We start from the raw sequence: 20,474 nt of genomic DNA, 5'->3' as shown, positions 1-20,474 counted from the left end.
GGGGCAACTACACAAAGAGGGGACAACCCACTGGGTGGGAATAGGCTTTTGGCTCAATCTCCAGGGATTAAGTTAGTAGTGAAACATAAATTCCTGCTTATAATTAATTCCCCTGGGGAATCTGGTTTCCAGTTGTAACATCCAGAAAGCTTCTTTATCAAACAGTTGTTTACTTCGATCTCCCCCCCCTGATGTTAGAGTTAATACGATCAATGGCATAGGCTTTAAATCCTGTGGGATTTCCCTGGTGTTGTTCTATAAAATGCCTAGAGGCTCCTGAGATCGTTTTTTTAGTGACACTATTTGATTCAACTCGTCTTATATCTCCTAGGTGCTCCAGTATTCTTTTCTTAAATTTACGGGTAGTTGCTCCTACATACTTGAGGCTACATAGAGTGCATTCGATGATATAGACGACGTAATCGCTATTACAGTTCAAATATGTTTTAATGTCATAAGATTGAGAATTCATTGTGTTTGTGAATTGTTTTTTTGCTTTGACTATTCTGCATGTTTTACATCTTTGTGCTCCACAATGGTAAAATCCCTTATGTGTAAGCCAAGTGTTTCTAATTTTACTGTTGGACCTAAAGCTAGGTGAAATTAGATTACCGATGGTAACCGCCTTTTTAGAGACTATATTGCAGCCATTTTTCAAAATTTGTGCCAATATTTCATCCTGGTACAGGATAGGTAAGTGTTTGAGGACTAGGTGTTTAATGTCTGCAAACTGCTGGCTGTATGGTAATGTAAGGTATAAATTAGTATGTTGTTGGGACTTGTTCTTTGTTTTTTCTAGAAGTAACTGACTTCTTGATTTTTCATCAACTATCTTACTGGCTCAATTAAGGACACTGTCAGTGTTCCCCCTTTTGTGCAATCTCCTTTTAATGTCTTCAGATTCCTTTCTATAATCCTGCTCAAGACTACAGTTCCTTTTTGCCCTTGTCAGTTCACCTACTGGTATTGCCTTGATGGTGTGGTTAGGATGTGAGCTATGGGCATGTAAAATGGTGTTTCCGGACACTTTTTTTCTGAAGGTGGTAGTTTTAATAGAGCCTTCGTCGGTGTTAAGATTTAGATCTAAAAATGTCATATGACCACTGCTAGTGGAGAACGTAAAAGTGAGATTACATTCATTGTTGTTTATGTATTCCACAAATTTGGGTACGGCAGATACATCGGCGCGCCATATTAATAGCAGATCGTCGATGTATCTGCCGTACCAGAGGATTTCATCAATGAAGGGGTTGCTATCACTGTATAGATAGTGTTCCTCCCACCACGCCATGGTGATGTTGGCTATAGATGGTGAAAATTTAGCCCCCATTGATACCCCTTTAACCTGAAGATAAAACACTTGCTCAAAGAGGAAAAAATTATGTGTCATTAGAAACCATAGTGTTTCGTTTATAAAATATTTCAGGTTCTCACTATATGTACTATATTTGTTTAAATGATGGTTCAAAGCCATCATGGCAACTTGATGAGGTATAGAGGTATATAGTGAAACTGCATCGCAGCTTACCCAAGTATATTCATCAGACCATGTCATATTTTGGAGGATTCTAAGGACATCTCCCGTGTCTTTTAGATAGCCTGGTGTTCTCACAACTAAGGGTTGGAGATATGAATCCAGCCATTCGCACAAGGTTCATTCAGGGAACCGATACCCGAGATAATAGGGCGCAAGGGTGGTGGATATTCCCCTTTGTGTACCTTGGGTAATGTATACATTATTGGTGTAATTGGATTGTTTACTAATAGGTGTTCCTTTTGTTTTTCGTTAATCACCCCTAGAGTGAAGCCTTCATGTATTAATGTGGAGATTTTTTTTACTAAAGACTTCTGTGGGGTTGTTAGTTAATATACGATATGTAGAAACATCAGATAACATATTTTTAACTTGTTGCACATAATCTTTGGTATTCATCACCACAACGGTACCGCCCTTATCCGCCATTCGTATGGTTAATGCCTGATCGTTTTTTAGGTCATTCAGGCCGCATCTCATTTTGTGATTCATGTTACTATTGCGGTTCACTTTACAGGTACTCGATAATGTTTTGAGTTCTCGCTCGATGACTTCTTGAAAAATGTCCATAGCTTTCACTCTGGATTGAATAGGGTAGAACTCTGTGTTTTTAATCCTGTCCATGGATGGTGGAGAGACAACAGCAGTTGTCTGAACTGTGTCTAAGCTTTGTAAGGTGATAAGTGTTCGTTGTTCATTAAATGTGAGGGATTTAAACATATTGGTATTGCACTGTGGATTACTTTGTTCTCTTGTGTCCTCTGCATCTTTAGAGTTAAAGAAATGTCGTCTGACAGTAAGGTTTCTTACAAATTTATTAATATGTTTTAAAGTAGAAAACATGTCAAAATTGGATGTGGGGGCAAAATTTAGCCCAAGAGAAAGAACTGCTGTTTGATCAGCAGATAATGTTTTATCAGACAGATTGAGAACATTGACTCCTTCCGTCTCTTCGGATGCTATAGTTATTTGTTTATTGTCTTCGATTTCTGTTGACTCCGTAAATTGCGGTCTATTTCTGTTTCTTTTTTTTTTCGGGTGCTTTCTGCCCCCTCGTCTCGTGCGTTTTTTGGCGTTTTATTGGGTTTGCTTTTTTGGAAATAGGTAGGTTGAGAGTGTTGTTGGGGATTTGTTTCATTGTCTGACGGATCAGGTGTAGCATCTGAAAAATCAGCTTCTGATGAGCTGAAACTGACCTTTGCTTTCTTCTTTGAGTATCTTCTTTTATTTGTTTTTTTCAGGATGGATTTGGGGGTACTCCAGAATTGTTCCATTCTGCCCCACTCATATACCTGATTCTGGTTGTAATCAAATAGGTCTCTTTGGAATTTCACTTTTTTGGTTTCAGATATAGTCTCCTCAATATTGTTAATTAGATCCTCAATCCTTTTTTGTTCCGTGTCCAGTTCTGTCTGTTCCATTTTTGTTTTAAGTTCCTGTTTGATACTTTCCATTTCATTGCTGATGTCAACTAATTTCTTGTTTTCTTCTGAAACAATGAGTTTCATCAGATCTAGTGAACAGGCAGATAGGATGTTATTCCATTGGGACACAAAATCAGTGGAATAGATGTAGGTTGGGATTTTACGTATCCTTAATCCTCGAGGTATCATATTCTTAGAGATGTAGTTGCTAAGGGTAGTTGAATCCCACCATATACGGCATTCTTGGACTGCTAGGTTTTCCAGATGTGTTATTTTACATTTTGTGTCAGAATCTTGCATATTGTCCGCATTACCAAAGACTGAAGCCGCTCTCTCTCTTCTCTTGTCATATGTGGATGATGCCATAATATTTGCAAACGTTTTGAGAGGGAGAGAGTAGAAAAAGACTTTTTTGGACGCAGGCTAGATAGTGCGGTTTTTATATCTTGATGTCAAAAAGAGAGGAAAAAAACCCTTTTCACAAGAATGTAGTTTGCGGGGAGCATGTGACCTTAATCTGAAACACACAGTGGTCCGAACACGAAAGTCAATAGTATGAAGTGTGGAGAAAAAAGGAAAATTGCTCTCACCCGCTTTTCGGATTCTTCCTGAGGAGATTTCTGTCCCGGCGACTCGGATCCCACATGACCAGCGTGTAGGCAGCAACAATACGAAAGAATGATCTACCGCTTTATGTTTGGGAAACAAATACTCCAGGCTTTTTATTTCAAAATTCAAGGAAGGGTATAGACATCACATAAACCCCGGCACTGCGTCCAAGTGGTGGACTACACTGTACAGCCTACGCGTTTCGAGCGCATACACACGCTCTTTGTCAAGGCTAACACATATCTGAGAGGGAGCGCCAATAAATTGAAAACGGGAAGGGACGTCAGAGGGAGGGGGCCATGAGGTCCACCTTGATCCATGACGTAGAATTTGTTTGGGAATGCCACTCTCAGGTATGTTGTAAAGTATAATAAAAACATGTTTAATTTTATTTATAAAATGACCCTTGAATAGACATTTAAAAACAACATGAAATATAAAATATTATACATGATATGTAGTCACCAACAGTAGATGGTTAAATGCGGACGGGCACAGACAAAACAAAAAGCACCGAACAGGTGCTGTGTATTTATAATTACTATATTCTTGTTTTGTGTGTCCTGAAGGAAAAGAAAGCAAGTCAGATTAGCGTATATTGTTTTGTACTGACCTTTCTGTTCCCACCCTGTGTAAAAAGTATTTACATAATTTTATAGTAGTAAACTACCAAGTGTAGTAAAGATTTAATTTTTTAATGTTTGAATTTTTTATTATAACATAAAGATTACGACCCCATGGTAGGTAACTATGAATGACTGAACAAAGTATGATGTATAAAGGTAAGAATTTAGAATACCTGCAGCAGCGGTGTTCCGTATGAATAGAATATGTTCAGCATAAACGGGTGGGATATAAGAGTCTATGCAGACTGATACATAAACAGGACTGGTCTGGTGAAATATGGAGATCTATTCCGACTAATATAAAGAAAGTTACACGGGGCAACTACACAAAGAGGGGACAACCCACTGGGTGGGAATAGGCTTTTGGCTCAATCTCCAGGGATTAAGTTAGTAGTGAAACATAAATTCCTGCTTATAATTAATTCCCCTGGGGAATCTGGTTTCCAGTTGTAACATCCAGAAAGCTTCTTTATCAAACAGTTGTTTACTTCGATCTCCCCCCCTGATGTTAGAGTTAATACGATTAATGGCATAGGCTTTATACCTTACATTACCATACAGCCAGCAGTTTGCAGACATTAAACACCTAGTCCTCAAACACTTACCTATCCTGTACCAGGATGAAATATTGGCACAAATTTTGAAAAATGGCTGCAATATAGTCTCTAAAAAGGCGGTTACCATCGGTAATCTAATTTCACCTAGCTTTAGGTCCAACAGTAAAATTAGAAACACTTGGCTTACACATAAGGGATTTTACCATTGTGGAGCACAAAGATGTAAAACATGCAGAATAGTCAAAGCAAAAAAACAATTCACAAACACAATGAATTCTCAATCTTATGACATTAAAACATATTTGAACTGTAATAGCGATTACGTCGTCTATATCATCGAATGCACTCTATGTAGCCTCAAGTATGTAGGAGCAACTACCCGTAAATTTAAGAAAAGAATACTGGAGCACCTAGGAGATATAAGACGAGTTGAATCAAATAGTGTCACTAAAAAAACGATCTCAGGAGCCTCTAGGCATTTTATAGAACAACACCAGGGAAATCCCACAGGATTTAAAGCCTATGCCATTGATCGTATTAACTCTAACATCAGGGGGGGAGATCGAAGTAAACGACTGTTTGATAAAGAAGCTTTCTGGATGTTACAACTGGAAACCAGATTCCCCAGGGGAATGAATTATAAGCAGGAATTTATGTTTCACTACTAACTTAATCCCTGGAGATTGAGCCAAAAGCCTATTCCCACCCAGTGGGTTGTCCCCTCTTTGTGTAGTTGCCCCGTGTAACTTTCTACATATTAGTCGGAATAGATCTCCATATTTCACCAGACCAGTCCTGTTTATGTATCAGTCTGCATAGACTCTTATATCCCACCCGTTTATGCTGAACATATTCTATTCATACGGAACACCGCTGCTGCAGGTATTCTAAATTCTTACCTTTATACATCATACTTTGTTCAGTCATTCATAGTTACCTACCACGGGGTCGTAATCTTTATGTTATATTAAAAATTCAAACATTAAAAAATTAAATCTTTACTACACTTGGTAGTTTACTACTATGAAATTATGTAAATACTTTTTACACAGGGTGGGAACAGAAAGGTCAGTACAAAACAATATACGCTAATCTGACTTGCTTTCTTTTCCTTCAGGACACACAAAACAAGAATATAGTAATTATATATACATAGCACCTGTTCGGTGCTTTTTGTTTTGTCTGTGCCCGTCCGCATTTAACCATCTACTGTTGGTGACTACATATCATGTATAATATTTTATATTTCATGTTGTTTTTAAATGTCAATTCAAGGGTCATTTTATAAATAAAATTAAACATGTTTTTATTATACTTTACAACATACCTGAGAGTGGCGTTCCCAAACAAATTCTACGTCATGGATCAAGGTGGACCTCGTGGCCCCCTCCCTCTGACGTCCCTTCCCGTTTTCAATTTATTGGCGCTCCCTCTCAGATATGTGTTAGCCTTGACAAAGAGCGTGTGTATGCGCTCGAAACGCGTAGGCTGGACAGTGTAGTCCACCACTTGGACGCAGTGCCGGGGTTTATGTGATGTCTATACCCTTCCTTGAATTTTGAAATAAAAAGCCTGGAGTATTTGTTTCCCAAACATAAAGCGCTGGATCATTCTTTCGTATTGTTGCTGCCTACACGCTGGTCACGTGGGATCCGAGTCGCCGGGACAGAAATCTCCTCAGGAAGAATCCGAAAAGCGGGTGAGAGCAATTTTCCTTTTTTCTCCACACTTCATACTATTGACTTCCCCAGAGAGATGCTCACAGATCAGGGGACCCAGTTTATGTCTCACCTTATGCAGTGCCTCTGTAAGAAAATACAGGTGCAGCACTTGGTAGCCAGTCCTTATCACCCGCAGACCAATGGACTCTGCGAGCGGTTTAATGGGACCCTCAAACAGATGCTCCGGACGTTTGCGGATACCCATGGGAAGGACTGGGATCGTTATCTACCACACCTGCTATTCGCTTACAGAGAGGTACCGCAGGCATCGACTGGATTCTCTCCCTTTGAGCTTCTCTATGGCAGGAAGGTACGGGGCCCACTAGATCTCATGAAGGAGTCATGGGAAGGAGAATTAGGGTCACCAGAGGTCTCTGTAGTTGACTATATTCTGAAGTTCAGGGACAGACTGCAGGCATTGACAGGGATGGTGCAGGAGAACCTGACTCAAGCCCAGGCCGACCAGAAACGGTGGTATGACAGGAACGCCAGGGAGAGTGTATGAGGTGGGCCAGAAGGTATGGGTCCTGATCCCCACTACCCAAAACAAACTCCAAGCTGCGTGGGAAGGCCCGTATCCCATTCATCAATGCCTAAATGACGTGAACTATGAAGTCACGATCGACCATGTTCGCAAGAAGCGCAAGGTTTTTTCATGTGAACATGATCAAGGCTCATCATGATAGGGATACTTGCGTCCTGCCAGTTTGCAGTATACCAGAGGAGGGAGAAAGGGAGGCCTTGCCTGACTTAGTGGCATCCGCACAGGAGGGAGGGTCCATTGAGGATGCAATAGTCAGCGCCCAGCTGTCTGGATCTCAGAAATCCCAGCTGAGAGAGACACTCAACCCATACCTTGACATTTTCACCGGTAAACCAGGAAAAACCCCACTAGCCTCTCATCACGTAGACACGGGGGAACACCCACCAGTCAGACAGGGTGCATATCGGGTTTCTACAGAAGTAAGGGCTGACATTAAGAGGGAGGTGGAGGAAATGCTGGGACTGGGGGTGATCCAAGAGTCTCAAAGCGCGTGGGCATCACCTGTAGTGCTTGTCCCCAAAAAGGACAAGACCACACGCTTCTGTGTGGACTACAGGAAGCTGAACAGCATCACAGTCTTTGACGCTTACCCAATGCCCCGCATTGATGAGCTTTTGGATCAACTCGCCAGCGCCCAGTATATCACCATCATGGATTTAAGTATGGGGTATTGGCAGATTCCCATGACAGTGGAGGTGCAGGAAAAGTCCATCTTCATCACCCCCTTTGGACTATATGAGTTCAAAGGCATGAAGAATGCCCCTGCCACATTCCAGCGCTTGGTGAACAAACTGCTAAGTAAGTCTGAAGGGTTTGCTGTGGCATACCTGGATGATATTGCAGTGCTTAGCCAGGCATGGGAGGAGCACTTGACACACCTGTCACAGGTGCTCAAGCGCCTCCGGGAAGCCGGTCTCACCATCAAGCCTGGGAAGTGTCAGATAGGCATGTCTGAGGTGCAATACCTAGGACACCTGGTAGATGGGGGGACACACAAGCCTGAGCCAGGGAAAGTAGAGGCCATTGCAAATTGGCCTACCCCCAAAACGAAGAAATAGGTTATGTCATTTCTAGGAACAGCTGGGTACTACCGTAAGTTCATCCCTAACTACAGTACCCTGGCCAAGCCCCTCACAGACCTCACAAAGAAGAAACTACCACAGGTAGTCAGCTGGACTGTCGATTGTGAGCGGTCCATGGCAGCTCTGAAAATGGCTGTGACGAGCTCTGCAGTATTACAAAGTTCATATTTCAGCCGCAAGTTCATAGTCCAGACTGACGCCAGCGCCTATGGCTTGGGTGCGGTACTCAGCCAGGTCAACCCAGAGGGAGATGAGCACCCCATCCTATACCTAAGCAGGAAACTCTTACCCAGGGAGGTGGCCTATGCCACCATAGAAAAAGAATGCCTTGCCATTGTGCGGGCCCTACAGAAACTACAGCCCTACTTATATGGCCGAAAGTTCACCGTGGTAACGGACCACAACCCTCTCAGTTGGCTTCACCGGGTAATTGGGGATAACGGAAAGCTGCTGAGATGGAGTCTAGGCCTACAGCAATATGACTTTACCATTCAACACAAGAAGGGCAGTAAACATGGGAATGCGGACGGGTTGTCACGGCAGGGAGAGCCGGCGGACAATGGCTTGGGATATTGATTAGAATATCAAAATCCCATGCCATATCTCTGGAGGGAGGTGTGATAATAATATTACTCCTCCACAGTTTGTTTGTTATATTTTTTTTTTATTTTTCTTTCTTTGTGTTGTTTTATTCTGCCTGTTATAAATCATTAGGCTCCATTTGTTTAAGACCAGCCAGGAAGATGAGCCTGGCAGTGTGTTTATAACACCCCAAGGAGTCTATGTTTGATCAGAGAAGCATGGTCTTCCTAAGTGGTAAAATTAACACCTCTCAGCCAGAGTAGTCTAGCTAGTGGGGGATGAAAAGAAGCCACAACTGCATGTTCTTCCCTCCAAATTTAGACAAAGGGAATATGATAGCTGTCCATAACTGGGACATAATTCATAATTATAGGTCCCAAGTTACACAGGACAGTTATGGGGTTTAGACACACTCCTGGACAAGAGTGTTAGCTGCAATGGAAGGCAGCCAATAGCAGAACACCCCTGATATTAGGCTAAGACACCCCGAGTTTGGTATGGGGTTAATGGGAATAACATGCCCGTTTGGTTGTAAGCCATGACACAATTGTGCCGTCTTCCAATGAAAAGTTATGGGGTTCTGATAAAAACCCAGACCCAAAAAGTAGCTCACTGATGGGAGACGGATAGAAAAATCCCCCTCACAGTGACATCACAGCCAGGGGTGAGGGTCAAAAATCACCTGGGTTTAAATTAATGAAGCAGCCACATAGTAGTGTTCAGTCTGAGGATTCTATCAGAAATAGAAGGCTGGATCGATGCTTATGCCCTGTCCTCGGGCCAAAGAATTTCTTCCTATTCCACTAGCAAGAATTTTTTTTGTTTCGCTCTTCCCTCACTGTTTGTAAGTATCGTATGTGTATTGTTTTAATCCTTTTTTCATTTTATCTGACAATTTAATTCTTTGAGTGTACTGCATTTTTATGTAAATTAAAACTTTTTGATAAGCCTCTGCTTGTAGCCTTAAAGAATCTGGGTCTCTGAAGGGAATCACGTTACCAGAGGTCATTATTAGCGTAGTAAGCGATTCCATGTTCTGTGTGAATTTATAATTGTAATATCGTGTAAGTAGTGAGTGAATGTGCTGAGTTATCATCAGGGTGCATTGTCTGTGTGGTTGAGGTGCCTACAGCCTTCTTTGTGTAAATAATTCGTGGGTGGTGGCAGTGCGGATTGGCTGGGGCTGAAATTCTGTGGAGTAAATTTAGCGTAAGGACGCCATTTTGTAGAAGTGGGCGGAGCTTAAGGGCTAAATTCTGGGACTCCATAGAGTAGGTATCCCCGTGTGTGAACTTTGGTGAGTCGGGTTTGTGACAATTATTATTATTATTATGTATTCCCAAATTTGTCTCTCATTTTGTGACCGGAAATTGCCCTTCAATACTAGAACCTTCATATTCATGGTATTATGGCCAGTACTGACAAAGGTGTTTGGCCACAAGTAGATTGGCCACAAGTAGTTTTGCTCATGTTTTATTGTTTGGTGATGAGACCTCATCAGAGCTTTGAGTTTTTGTCCTGTGTTTACAACTTAAAGGCTGCCCACAGGACATTTTGTGCACACAATCAGGTAGACCACATTAGAAGTGCAACATGAGAATTAGGCTGGGATGTCATATTCCTGCTGTGTGGTGGGGATCTGTATCCCGTCTGTGGTCAAAATCAGAGAACAGGTTTTGCAGAACCTGACATTACAGGGGAAAGTCCCTTTTTGTATGTTTGATGGTAGGGAGCTCCTCAGATTTGGGGGTTGCCTGTAGCACAGCAATGGATGGTGTGGGAACATTGGCCCACATTTACTAACAGTAAGTAACAGTGCAGTTTGCCTGTGTAGTGTGCAGGGTTTCTGGTGCACATTCTTCATGAATCTGGCGCATCCTTACAGAGTGCACCACACTTTTTTGTTGCATCTTTAACATAAGGCGTGCAACACAATTCTGTCGTACTTTGCATGATAAATGTGGCGCACAGTCCGAAAGAGCACTGTTGCGCCACAAATGTGCAAGCAGTTGGCACTCAAAGAATGTGCAAAGTCAGACAGAAAACTGGTGCATTGGCTTTAATAAATCTGGGCCATTGTCTTTAGGTGGTCATCTTTGTGGAGTATGTGGTGGAGTTTTCTTAAGGTTTTTCTTAATATTTCCAAATGTAGATTGTAAGTCACAACCAGTGGTACGAGATTGTTGTTCACCTTTTCTTTGTATTATAGAACATGGCTCTTGGGTATCCTGGTGGTTCTACTGATTTGATTACCAATCAGCATAGGATGGTATCCTGGATGTAGGAATGTCTTCCTAAGATTGATTAGATGTGTGTCTGTCTGTTGGACAGACAAAACTGGATTTTTTTATATGTGTAGGGTAAAAGCTGTCCCATCTCGAGTATGAAGGCCAATCAATTGGTTTTTGAAATAGGGACGTCTGGATACAGTTATTTTGGATTTTTATAGTTGTGTCCAAGAAGTTTACTTCACTGTATGAGAAGTTTATTGTCAGATTTGTGGCAGGATGGTATTTGTTGAAATTTGTTGAAAATGTAATTAGCTGTTGTTCTGAACATGTACAGATTACCAAAATTTCATCAATAAACCAGTATCAGGCCTATGATCTGGCCTACCGGTAGTAGGCCACATGATCAAAATATCATTAATAAACTGGTAGTAGGCAACAGCTAATTGGATTCCATGAAAATTTCAACAAATTCAATCCTACAATACTTTTATTTCAGCAATTAAAAGGCATCACAAAAAGGTTACTTTATTTGACCTATCAAAGCAAAAAGGATTTTTTTAATATCAGCAAAGCATAGGCTAATGGAACTTGTCAGTAGAAAAAAATGGTGAAAGGTGATGTGCTTGCTTCAAGTCACACATAGCCAAGTTTATTGCACAAACCTCAGTTCATGTATCTGGTGGATTTAGAAGGCTGCATCCCACATAGCTGAATTAACTTACTAAATGCAGTAAATCTGTCTTCTACACACGCAGATCAAGGTTCACACAATTTTTTTTTATCCTGACCAGCGAATGGACAGATCAGTATATGATGATTCTACATAAATCTTGACTAAAACTATGTATGTTGTAGAACATGTACAATCCTTTCCTAAATTGATCCTAAGTCATTTCCTAGTACAGCTATATATAGCGTATAGATATCCACTGATTCAACTATTATTCTCCAGAAACAGAATATTAATTAAATACAATAGTTCATTAGTTCATATTCGTAAAATTGGGCTCTAGAATGGCAAAGTCTCTACATTCAGGTGTGTGGTTGTCAGCAAGCGGAGTGTCTGAATTGTCAGGGATTTGCAGGTTTGGTTATCTGTGTATATGATAGTTGTGATGCTAGACTGACCCCTGTTTATTTCACTGGACAACTGTAGCCACCACTTACTGGTCGTGACAACACTTCGATGTCTACCCATAGGGTAGTGCACAATTCCCTGGACCAGATATGTATACAAGCATCTAAAGCACCTAAATAGCTAGATATAGTATCTCTTGATCAATGCAGACCTAAAATATCAGCCCTGTTTGCAGCAGTATAATAATAATAAATCTTTATTTATATAGCGCTATCATATTCACCAGCTCTTTATAGATAGATTTATATCAGTATAGATTAATGAGGGAAGAGGCCAGCTATTTAAACTCTAAAGCCCCCAGTATAGCCATGCCCAATCACTACCTCATGATCAAGGGAGTCATAGGGCGCTTGCTCTAGTTAGAGACATACCTATTGCTGACATCGCATAGCAAAGTGTGGCATATTCCAAAATACAGGATTAAATTAAAAACCTCTGCATGGTGTTTTTACGGTGGCCATTAAGGCTAATTCTTCTGATGCGCCATCTTTCTACATCGGCGCGTCATAAGGAGATTGTGGCACATTGGGTCCTGCTGGGGCCGGGGCTAGGTTGTGTCACCACAGCCCAGGCCCAGCACTAACAGAAAAACTCTGATCCTGGGATGTTTAACCACTTACCGGGGAATTTGATCCTTCCTGAAGCAGCCCCAGGGTCCAGTGTGTGCCCCAAGACTGCCAGCTCCTCTTCACACCAGGTTTTGCCTCTGGTAGGACCCAGCTGTAACTAACTGAGCATGCGTCACATACATCATGCACTGATGGCTTGAACAAGTGATCGGGTGAACTCTTGTTCAAGCCCAAGTCTGTAAAAATTCCAAAATGTAAAAAAAAAAAAGCAAAAATCATTTTATAATAATAATTAAAATAAAAGTCCATATAAAATCCAAATAAAGTCAATATTGAATAAAATCAATATTGAACCCACTCGAAGAACGACATAAAAAAATACAGAAAACTTCCCATAATATAAATTTTTCATCAAATACCCTCACAAAAAATGTTCTAAAAAGTGATCAAAAAAAGTTACGCAACCTAATATGATACAACTGAAAAGAATAACTCTTTTTGCAAAAAATAAGCCCTCAGCCAGTTCTGTCAACAGAAAAATACAGAAAAGTTGTTGATGGTAGATTTTCTCCAATATTGGTTTTGCTCAGTAAAATTGAGCAGAGATAAGAAAAACTATATAGACGAGGAATTACTGTGAACCAGAGAATAAAAATTAAATATTATTTTTATGTTATGGCAATCTGGGAAAAAAATGCTTAAAATCCAAAAAAGAAATGGATGATTTTGTTTGTGTCCCTATTGAAATAGTTAACAAAATCTCATGAATAAGCTATAGACCCCCAAAGTGAATTATCTATACATTGAAATAATAGCCCTCATAGCCTGTGACAATGCCCATACAGCAGTTTACCACCAGATATGGGTTATTGGTACACTCGGCAGAAATTGGGCATCAAACTTTACGGAGCATTTCATCATTTATTATCAATCTTGCTTTATTGAAAAATGTACATATTTAACCCCTTAACGCTGAAGCCACTTTTCACCTTCCTGACACGGCCCATTTTTTCAAATCTGCCCTGTGTCACTATAAGTGGTTATAACTTCGGAACGCTTTAACATATCCAAGTGATTTTAAAATAGTTTTCTCATGACACATTGTACTTCATGTTAGTTGAAAAATTTTGGTGGTATGTTTTGCATTTATTTATGAGAAAATCAGATATTTGATGAAAACTTGGAAAAATTCTTGATTTCCAAACTTCAAAATGTTCTACTTTTTCCATACATAGTCATAACCGCAAAAATACTTAATAACTAACATTCACCGAATGTCTTCTTTATGTGGACATGGTTTTTTATGCATAGTCTTATTTTTGTAGGATGTTATGGGGCTTTGAACGTTAGGTGCGATTTTTCACATTTTCATAAAAAACGCAAAATCCTGCTATTGAGGGACCTGCTCAGGTTTCAAATCACTTTGAGAGACCTAAATAAAAGTAAAACCCCATAAATTACCCCATTATAGAAACTATACCCCTCAACGTACGTAAAACAAGTTTTATGAAGTTTGTTAACCCTTTAATTGTTTTACAGGGGTTAAAACAAAATCGGATGCAATTTTGAAAGGGAAATTTTTTTGGCTAAATTAATGTGTTTTTCAAAAAATGTACAAATTTTCAGTGGATAAAATACCAAAACACTCCACAAAATTTGATACCCTATCCCTCCCGCGTATAACAATCCCCCATATGTGGTGGTGACTGCTGTATGGGCACACGCCAGGGCATCAAAGAGAAGCTGCGCCATCCAGAGCAGATTATGCATTGTCACTTTTTATTGGCTATACAATCTTTCTTTTTTGGGCAATTTGGACATATAAGGGCTTATTTTTTGCGACATGAGATGCACTTTACAAATACTTCATTTTAGTGGGTCATTAGCTAATTGATGAGGTTTTATTAACTCTTGAATGTATGGGTGAAAAGAAAATTGTCAATTTTGGTTTCCTTTCTTTTTGTATATTTTGGGGGTCGTACACCATACACTAAAAATACTATATTATCTTTATTCTACAGATCACTACGATTATGGTGATACCTCATTTATATAGTTTTTCATTTATTTTTACAATTTTACTGAAAAAAACTAATATAGAGGAAATCTCATTTGTTTTTGCACCGCCATCTTTTCAGAGACGTAACTTTAATATTTTTTGGTTGACAGCTAGTTTAGGGCTTATTTTTTACGTGTTGAGTTGTTCTTTTCAGTGGCACCATTTTGGCGCACATAACTTTTTTTGATCACTTTTTAGAACATTTTTGTGCAGAGATTTTATGAAAAATGTACATTTTTGGCGTGTTTTTCGGGTTTTGTTTTTACAGCGTTCACCGAGCGGGTCCAATAATGTTTCTGAGTTATTGTACAGATTGTTATGGACGCGACGATACCAAATATGTGGGGTTTTTGGCGATTTTGTGTTTTTCTCCCTTTATTGCATGTGTATAGGGAATATTTGTGTTTAGGGGACTTTAACTTTATTTAATTAATTATTTTTATTCAAAAATGTTTTTATTTAATGTTTTTAACTTTTTTTATTTACTTTTACAGGTAAGCTTGAAGAAGCGATTAACGGATCGCTTGTTCAAGCTATTCTTCACATTACACAGTGTAATACAGATGTAATACAGATGCTGCGCATGCTCAGTGTGTTACAGCCGGGTCCTGTCAGAAGGCACGGACCCGGCTACAGGAAGGAGATGGGGGGGGGGGGGGGGGAATTCACTTTAAATTCCCCGATCGCGGTTGTTAGAGGCAGGTGTCGGCTATAATATAAGCTGACACCCGCAGCTTCTGGCCCCGGCTCCGTTCATTTTGCGGGAACGCACCTCCCGCAATGCAGTACTATTACGTCAAATGTCGGGAAGCGGTTAACAAAAAAATTTACATTCCATGTTATGTTTTACACAGTAGAAATTTTAAGATAAGTATACATATTGGGGGTCATTTACTAAGGGCCCGATTCGCGTTTTCCCGACGTGTTACCCGAATATTTCCGATTTGCGCCGCTTGTACATGAATTGCCCCGGGTTTTTGGCGCACGAGATCGGATTGTGGCGCATCGGGGCCGGCATGCGCGCGACAGAAATCGGGGGGCGTGGCCGAACGAAAACCCGACGTATTCGGAAAAACCGCCGCATTTAAAAACCGAAACTGTGTCGCTTGGGGAGCGCTCACCTTCACCTTCTATGGGATGGTGCATTCCGGGGCGTTAAGATTATTTTCGGCGCTGCAGCGCCACCTGGTGGACGGCGGAGGAACTACCATCTTAAATCCCAGCCGGACCCGAATCCTGTGCAGAGAACGCGCCGCTGGATCGCGATTGGGCCGGGTAAGTAAATGTGCCCCATTATATCAATGTCATTACTTAGTTAACTTTTAATAAACATTTTCGCTTTTGAGCATAAGGTAACAGGGGGGGGGGGCAAAGGTTAGGTGGGGAAGTGTGGTTGGGATGGGGTATAAGTTTGGGGAGAAAGGTTGTTGGTCTGGTCTGTTTAGTCAACCTGCTATGTTGAGCTACTAATGAAGTTCTTTTAAATTTATTCTATGGCATTAAGGTGACGCTTTAAAGGATATCCATGGAGCCCATATTTTTAGATATTTATCATGTGATTTTTTGTTTTCTGTTGTAAGATCCTCCATTTGTTGTAAATAGAGAATATCTTTGAACCAGTCGGTGGTGGACGGAGTTCTTGTAGTTTTCCATAGTCTTGGATTAAGTGTGCGTGCCGCTGCAAGCATGAAATTTAATAGGAAGCATTTGTTGTTTCCTTTTTGTGGGGTGGAGATAGAAAGTAGTAGTGTAGCTGGATCATTAACAACATTACAACCAGTCAGGTCTGAGGTTATTTTAAAGACGTTTTCCCAAAAAGGTTGGATTATGGGACATTCCCACCAAATGTGTTTCATCGTGCCTATTGCTCCTTTGCATTCCCAGCACTCATTAGGGCATGTGGGGTATATTTTGTTGAGTTTTGCTGGAACTCAATACCACCTTGATATGATTTTATAATTTGTTTCTTGAGCTTTTACAGATGTGGATGCTTTGTACCATTCTTCTTTTGTGAAGTTTTTATTTAAGTCTTCTTCACACACTTTTGTGAATTGGGGTGGTAGGTCTGTCCCTTTGTTATGCAGGAGGTTGTAGATGACAGATATAGTGTGGGGTGTTGAAGTTGGTGCTAGACAGAGTTCTTCTAATGGGGTCAGATATCTGTGAAGATTTAGTTTGGAGTAGAACTACTACAAACTACAGTTGTCTGTATTCCAATTGAGTTTTTGGTGTATAGGGGACGGTTTTATTTGATGTTTCTAAAGTCAATAAAGAAGATGTTTCTAGAAAACCTTTAAACCTCACTGGTTTGTTGGGTTCCCTGAAAGGTTGCAGAAAGTTGATGTTGTATCCCGCAGGAAAGTCTGGGGTGTCTGAGATTGGAGTGAGTGGACCATTGTTTTCAAATAGTTTTGCGTACTGATTGTAGGGTTTGAGCTGCTATATAAGGGAGGGTGTTCAGTCGGTGAGGTAAGAATGTTGAGCTTGATGACCATGGCAGACACGTCAGAGGCTGTGGAGAAAGTTGTTCCTTAATTTTGACCCAAGGTTTTGTGTTATGGTGGAACCAATCCATTATTCTGGAAAGGTTAGAGGCATAGAAGTAGCCTTTGAAGTCTGGGAGACCTAGGCCTCCTTGTGCTTTCCTTCGTGTCAGTGTGTTTTTGGATATTCTAGTTGTAGAGGGTGACCAAATGAAATGGTTAATAAGTGACATTAATTTGTTGAAGAAGGTTTGGGTAGTGAGAGAGGGATAGTTTGGAATAAGTATAGGACTTTTGGTAACATTGTCATTTTTATACAGTGTATTTTTCCTAACCAAGAGATTTTTTTGGTTCCCCATTTTGTAAGATCTGATTGTAGGGATTGGAGAAAGTTTTTGTAGTTGTGAGAGAATATAGTTTCAGTGTTTGAGGTTATTTGTATACCCAAGTATGTGAATGCTTTTTTTTCCAAGTGAATGGGTATTGATTTTGCTAGGATTTAACTACTGGGTTGCTTAATCCAATGCTCATTGCTGTGCATTTTGAAATATTGATTTTATGGTTACTGTAGTATCTAAATGTTTGCAGCGTCTCCATAAGGTTCAGAAGTGATTTATCAGAATTGGTGAGACATATCAAGACATAGTCTGCAAAAGCTGAGCAGACATGGGCGTTTCCTCCTACTTTTATTCCTGAGATTTTGGGGTGGGCTCTTATCTCTATTAGGAGGTGCTCGATAACCAGAGCGTAGAGTAATGGGGAATAGGGGCAACCCTGTCTAGTGCCATTGTTTATTGTAAATGGTGTGGAGTAGGTATCGTTAATTCTGATCTGGGCTTTTGGTGACTTGTATAGGGGTTGTATAAGGTTTTGAGAGTGTTTTCTCTTGCCTCTCTGTTTGGTATGAAGCCTACTTAATCTGGGTGGACTAGGGACCCCAACAGACATGACAGACGCCTGGCTATGAGCTTGGTGAATATTTTTGTGTCTGAATTTATTATTGAGATGGGTCTATAATTTTCACACTGTTGGGGGTCTTTTCCCTCCTTGGGTATGACAGTGACATAGGCATGTAGAAAGAAAGGGGGGAATTGTACTGAATCTGATACCACGTTGAATGTTTGTAAAAGGGGAGTAGTCCATTCGTCTAATAAGGAGGAGTCCATTCGTTTTGTAAAATATGGCTGTGAAGCCATCGGGTCCTGGGCTTTTCCCGTTAGGCAGGGAGTTTATTACTTCTTGTATTTCATCTGGTGTGAAGGGTTCGTCTAATTGATCTGTCTCTTCCAGTGCTATTGTGGGTAGTGCAGTTTCTCGGATATATTGAGAGAGTGTTTTAGGTGTTGGAGGAGATTCAAAGTTTGTAGATGGGGCAGGTAAGTTATAGCGGGAGGAGTAGTATTCAGATAAGGTTTTGGCTATTTCTTCTGTCTTGTGAGCAGTGGTACCTGTAATTGTTTTTATAGAAGGGATAAATGATGCAGCTATTATGTCCCTCTAGGGCTTTAGCTAGATATTTCCCTGGTTTATTGCTTCACTCATAGTATGTTCTGGAGCAGATTTGTTGTATTCTTTTTTGTCTGGCTTCCATCATGTGTGAGTGTGAGTTATTGTAATGTCGTTAGTTGAAGAGATTGTTTGTGCTTATTTTTGAGTTTTTGCAGTTTAGTAAGGAGTGCTTTTTTTTGGTCTCCACCGCTCTTTTCAGGCGTGCCCCATGTTTTATCAATACTCCTTTAACCCCTTAACGACTTGGCCTTTTTTAGTTTTTTCACTTCCATTTTTCACACCCCACCTTCAAAAATCTATAACTTTTTTATTTTTCCACATAAAGAGCTCTGTTATGGCTTATTTTCTGCGTAACAAATTGCACTTCGTAGTGACGGTATTTAATGTTCCATGGCGCGTACTGGGAAGCGGGAAAAAAATTCCAAATGCAGTGAAAATGGTGAAAAAACACATTTGCAACGTTTTCTTGTGGGCTTGGATTTTACAGCTTTCACTGTGTGCCCCAAATGACATGTCTACTTTATTCTTTGGGTTGCTACGATCACAGGGATACCACATTTGTACAGGTTTTATAATGTTTTCATACATTTAAAAAAATTAAAACCTGTACAAAATTTTTTTTTTTATTTTGTCATCTTCTGGCGCTAATAACTTTTTCATACTTTGGTGTACGGAGCTGTGGGTGGTGTCATTTTTTTGTGACTTTTGATGGCGTTTTCATTGCTATCATTGTTAGGACTGTGCGACCTTTTGATCACTTTTTATTAATTTTTTTATATTTTCCAAAATGGCAAAAAAATGTCATTTTTGACTTTGGACGCTATTTTCCGTTACGGGGTTAAACGCAGTGAAAAACCGTTATTATATTTTGATAGATCGGACATTTTCGGACGCGGTGATACCTAATGTGTTTATGATTTTTACTGTTTATTAATATTAATATCAGTTCTAGGGAAAGGGGGGTGATTTGAATTTTTAGGTTTTTTTAATATAATTTTTTTTTTTTAAACTTTTTTTTACTTTTACTTTAACTATTTTTCAGACTCCCTAGGGTACTTTAACCCTAGGTTGTCTGATCGATCCTACCATATACTGCCATACTGCAATATGGCAGTATATGGGGATTTTACTCCTCATTCATTACAATGTGCTGATAGCACATTGTAATGAATAGGTTAAAACGAGACAGCTTCGGGCCTTCGTGAGGCCCGATGCTGTCATGGCAACGGATCACCGCTCCCCGTGACGTCATCGGGGAGCGAAGATCCGCGCCAAGATGGCGGCGCCCATTCGGCGCCATCTTTTTGAAGCCTCCGGCAGCACTGCCGGAGGTGATCGCGGTGAAAGCACCCGCGATCGGTGCTAGCACCGATCGCGGGTGTTACCGGTAAGCCTTTGCTGCAATATGCAGCAAAGACTTACCGGCTATGGAGAGGGCTCGGCCCGCGAGCCCTCTCCATGCACCGGGACCCGGCGCGCGCCGTACTAGTGAGCCTTTTAGTGTTTCCCATAAAGTAGTGGGGGATGAATTATCTTGGCTGTGTTCCCTTTCAAATATCTCTACCTGTTGTCATTGTTCTGTCAGTTTGGGTTTTTTAAACAGGGATTTGTTTAATTTCCAATTGTAGGATGATTTTTTTGGGTGGGATAGTGCTAAAGTGCAAAAGACTGGGGCGTGATCTGAAAGATAAATTGACCCTATTTTGGAAGATTGAGTTGTGGATAGGACTAATGAAAATATAGTCCAATCTGTTGTATTAGTTATGGACGGGAGAGAAAAAGGAGTAATCTCTAACCTCTGAGGTT

At 40.4% G+C, this 20,474-nt stretch overlaps 1 protein-coding gene across 1 annotated transcript in view; it reads right to left on the bottom strand.

Moving 5' to 3' along the window:
• SCUBE3 (signal peptide, CUB domain and EGF like domain containing 3) overlaps positions 1 to 20,474 on the bottom strand; it is a 378,535-nt gene that overhangs the window by 75,801 nt on the left and 282,260 nt on the right. The window lies entirely within an intron of this gene.

Source organism: Engystomops pustulosus, chromosome 2 (genome assembly GCF_040894005.1).
Source record: "Engystomops pustulosus chromosome 2, aEngPut4.maternal, whole genome shotgun sequence".
NCBI lineage: Eukaryota > Metazoa > Chordata > Amphibia > Anura > Leptodactylidae > Engystomops > Engystomops pustulosus.
The sequence above is the reverse complement of the archived record's forward strand: the minus strand, read 5'-3'. Positions and strand labels throughout refer to the sequence as shown.